This window comes from Leucoraja erinacea, chromosome 12, assembly GCF_028641065.1.
Source record: "Leucoraja erinacea ecotype New England chromosome 12, Leri_hhj_1, whole genome shotgun sequence".
In the NCBI taxonomy this organism is placed as follows: Eukaryota; Metazoa; Chordata; class Chondrichthyes; order Rajiformes; family Rajidae; genus Leucoraja; species Leucoraja erinaceus.
Genome location: NC_073388.1, coordinates 28,455,337 through 28,460,241, shown reverse-complemented (window position 1 = coordinate 28,460,241; position 4,905 = coordinate 28,455,337). Strand labels below are relative to the sequence as shown.

General features: G+C 44.3%; 1 pseudogene; it reads right to left on the bottom strand.

Moving 5' to 3' along the window:
* Positions 1 to 280: 280 nt before the first annotated feature.
* On the bottom strand, positions 281 to 3,521 carry LOC129701943 (protein FAM110C-like; annotated as a pseudogene).
* Positions 3,522 to 4,905: the final 1,384 nt, after the last annotated feature.

Here is a 4,905-nt window from a genome sequence, read left to right as displayed (position 1 = left end):
CTGTAAATATAACTGGACAGGCAGCTTTTCATTTGCACAATTGATTTTATTGTATTAATTTTTATATATTAATGTTTAAAATCCATGCATTGAAGGAAGAATATTGTACAGCCCATCTGTGGTCCCTAACCCCAACCCTAACCGGTCGTCACCCACAGGACAGTATACGTCAGCGTGTGACAGGGCGCACGACATGATGAGACAGCCAGATGTCGCCCCTGGATTTTGAACATTCCAAAATTCAGAGTTGACAGGGAGTCACCGCGCATCACTACATGCGTCACCACGCATCAGGCCGCGTCACTACGACTACGACGCAACAACCTCTTTTCAGGCTGTCGCCAAAAATGTCAACCAAGTGGGATGGGCTGCGAAACTTGAGGGCAAGGCTTTCGAATGCGACGTCGGCGGCAAACTACTCCCAGGGCAGGTTCTCGATCACCTCAGGCTCGAGTCCGCAGTGCTCGAAGAAACTGTCCAAGCCCTAGCAGGCTCGGGAGAAGCGGCAGCTGAGGTCGGAGTGCGAGCGCCATAATCCGCCTTCACCAACCTGCCGCTTGAGCAGCTCCTTGGGGCAGCCTGCTGCTGCTTCTCGTGACACTGCTGGTGTGGTTACTTGTGCACCCTGGGCTGTTGCTGGCGAGGCTGCTGTTTGTCTCTGGGGTGCTCCTGGTGTGGTTACTTGTGAACCCTGGAGTGCTGCTGGTGTTATTACTTGTGCATCCTGGGGTGCTGCAGCCTCTGTACCCTCTGCTAATTCTCCCCCTTCCGACGTTGCTGCTCCCATTGCCAGCCCCTGCTGCTTGTCGCCCCGGCCACAAGAGCCGGGCAGCAGCCGCCGGACCAGGCTGCCATTGACTTGACACTGCAGGCGCTGCTGGTGGCCGTCACTCCCCGCACAAACTCGCACTTTTGCCGGTACATGACACTCAAGTTGGGCCTGAGCCACCTCTTGGAACTGGAACAACTCACAATGTCAGGCGGGAATCCCAGCTGTCTGCTCTGCTGGGGGCTGCCGGAGGCCAGGTAAGTCTTCATGCTGCTACTGGCCCTGCTGCTACTGCCTTCCTTGGAGGCAGAGCTGCCCAAACCATTGGGCTCCATTTTGCACCACCTCGCCGTCTGGCTCCTCAAGTGCTTGGCCTTGTCAGCAGCCAGCCTCTCCACGGCGCATTGCCGACCCCGCCTGTCCCCCTCCATTTGAATGCGGAGGTAGCCGGGACCCTTGGTCATGAGCCTGAGTGGCAGAGAGATGCTCGCCTCAGGCGGCATGCTTGCAGTGGGCACGATCTCGCTCGGCATCTTACTTTGATCCAGCCAATGAGGACAAACACGTTTTCACATCTGCAAAGAAGCAAAGACCAGGACTTCCATGAGCAATGACAAGCTGTCTGCAATTGCCTTCATCCACATTCACTATGACTTAGTCCATAATTAGCACAAAGTCGTGACTAGGTTTGCGCGATTACATTCTTGGAAAATTGAACTGGAAAGCATGATTTATGGCTAAATGGCAATATATGCAGGCGTGCCACGAGTGTCCGTAGCCTGCATCACTACACCAGGACGTCCATGAACAATGACAGGCTGTCTGCACTCGCCTTAATGCACATTCACTATAACTTTGCCCATGACTTGGACAAAGTGGTGAGTAGGTTTGCACAATTATATTCTCTGAAAATGGAACTGGAAAATGTGATTTATGGCTAAATGGCAATTTATGCTGGTCTGCCAAGAGTGTTGTCCAAGTCTGTTAGAGGAACCCAGAACTGTCTGCTAATCCCCTCACACTTTGGGAGCCCAAACAGGGCAATGCAAGAAGGGGTAGAAGTCGGTCTACCAACATCAGTGCGGAATGACACAGGCCTTGGACAGCGTTAACGAACTGAGGAGTGCCATTAAAGATAAAGTCACACTTTAGGAGAGCAAATGGGGCACTGCAAGAAGAGGTAGAAGTAGGGCCACCTACATCAGTGTACTGCGGAACGAAACATGCTTTGACAGCATTAACAAACTGAAGACTGCCATGCTGGATAAACTGGTCTGAGGTGCTATATCCTTTTAACCAGGGATAGCTTATAGGCTAAGGCCAACGAATGCCTTTGCATTTGTAGAAGTAGTGGTAAATGGCAATATACATTCAGGAACACCTGAATGATTTTGCAGCATCATGCCAGCATGCTGAGTGACAGTGAACTAAGAACTAATTCCAGTCATGCTAGTCAGCGTGGCTCAAAAAGAGTAACACTGGGTGATTCTTTAAAATTCTACTTACCATGCTACTCACCTTTATGTGTCATTTACCAGGAGCACCTGAATGATTATGCAGCATCATGCCAGCATGTTTGATTGTTTGGTAAACTATATGATGAATTGTGACATTTATGTTATGTTATTATATATTTTTATGTTATGGAATCAAAATCAAGAATTATACATTCCCATTTCAAAAATGGCTTCACAATTTAGTAGCTGATTTTCAATTTTCCATACTAATATTTGAGAATACATGAGGTTGCATGCAAAATACTGATTTTCATAAATCCAGTTTCTGTGTAGTACGATCTATTGCATTTATATGAGAAATACCAATTTCCCCAACAAAATACTAATTTTCAGCCATCAAAATACAGAAATGCTCAGTGAAACTTGGCAGCCCTGCAATTATTCACAATCGCATTATGTTTGAGAATTCAAAATGTGATTTGTGATCTTGTTTATGAGTCATCATGGAACTAGAATTTGTTATAATAGTATGACAGTAAAATAGATTAGTTTGAAAGCGGTCATAGTAATGTAAATTTTCATGATGGAAATTGAAGTCGAACTAAATGTTGTATTCACATCACTATTTCATGATGAAGTTGATCTGATGTGAAGTTGTTAGGTGAGGAGGACCATTAAAGGTGCACTGCACACACTAACACTGTCCAACAGTAACAGGCAATCAAATCAACACAAAAAACATTTAAAAAAAAAAGTTTTCCTTTACTGCAAAAACATACAGTATTTTATTTGCAGCTTTTGCATGCTCCTATATAACATTTTACATAATATTTTACAACAGTACAACTTGATTATTAAAACAAGGCCAACAATTCTTGATTTAAAAAAACATGTATACAACAATGTCCCCAATCATCCCATTCCACCCACTCATTATTCTTGACTCAACCAAAATTATTTCTGAATTATTGGTCATAAATTTGGTGCAAAAATGCTCCAAAATAAGGGTCAGAATGCATCAGAGAGCATCTAAAACCGCAGAGCTTTCAGGGCCCTTAAGCGGGCCCCGAAACCCGGACGCGAGGGGCTTACCACTTGTGATGTGCGCTGCATGCACATTATTTCAAATACATTTTTTGTAATCCTGTCATGCCACCCCCCTTTTTGAAAAGCTTCTTACGGGCCTGAAGAAAGTATCACTGCACCATGACTGCAATAGACAAGGGCTGGGAGAATGTGACCATTCATGTAAATTAGACATCCAATTTATATTTATATTTAATAGCAATGTACATTAATACCTTGCAGGAAAATCAATATGAATTGTTGTAAATGTAATCCATCTGCTGTATAATAAGCAGCATTTTGAAAATGTGTGAGGAAACTGCTTAAGAACAATTGACACTTACAAATTACTCACAGTGAGGTCAGGGCTTTGAGATACAGCTACTTACCTGACTGAAGATAAATCAACAGGACACTGACTACAAAATTGCATGTGTGCATTAATAATGAGGTGCCATATAACTGACAAGCTGCAAGATTATAAAATGAACACCTTTTATGGGTTAAATTGGAAAGCTGTGGGAACCAAGTGTTTGAAAGCAAAGCATTTTAACCCATATACATTTGACTCATCTCAGGCTGTCTATAGAATTCAGGCTACTCCCCTGTTGATGTGATTTCAATTACAATTAAGTGGTGACCACAACATTAATTGACAGTGATACACAATGAGGCTCAAGTTACATGAGTAGCCAATACCAGTTCAAGTTAGCTCATGCTGATTAAACCCAAATTGTTTTGGCTTTAAGAAGAATTTCATGATGGCCAACGCTATGGTTGGCTTCATTCATTGTGTGGTTGGTGCTGTCAGATCACAGGAGAGAACTGAGAGCGAGCCCTTACAATGTAATACTGGACGTCTTTGAAGTTGAGACAAAGGGGAGGAAGGAATTCCTGCATTTTCAAAGAACCAAGAAGTCCTCCATGTATGCATTAAATTGAGAGCAAAAAGCAGCAAACAAGGTGAATGCAAGGAGCCAAGTACCATGTATATAATGTAGGGGAAGTTCAATGACATGATCTGTATTATCTGAGTCAGTCAAAGTATCTCAATATCCTTTCTCCCACAAATAACCTCACTACGATCATTGCTCACTCCTTATCCTGGCAGCTCACTAACTAACAATCTCTATAATCTCCAATGTTCTGTACATTTTCATACCTCCAGTTTCCCTCTCCTCTGAAGGGCCTGTCCCACATGGGTGACCTAAAGTTTAGAAGAGTTTGCCCTTGACTCAACCTCGTAGCATGGCCAACATGAGGTCCTAGGGGGTCCTATGAGGACGCTGGAACTCACCTTCATGCTCAAGGGAAGTTTCAGAATACTCGCGGCCTAAGCTAGGTCGCGGAAACATTTTCAGCATATTGAAAAATTTTCCGCGAGTAAAATTTGGTCGGCATGGCTCTTTTTAACTCATAGTGCAGTGGAGTGGGGTCGATATTTGGTTACAGGCACTCGGGGGCAGCCATAGGCAGTCTCCTTCGCAAAACGGGCATTTTGATTGGCTCATTGGAGTTTTCAGGACCCAAGGAGACCTACCAGTATGTCCGTTAAACTTTATTAAACTTCTTAAAAGTGTCTCCACTCCTCCCCCTGGTCTTTCCCCATCTCTC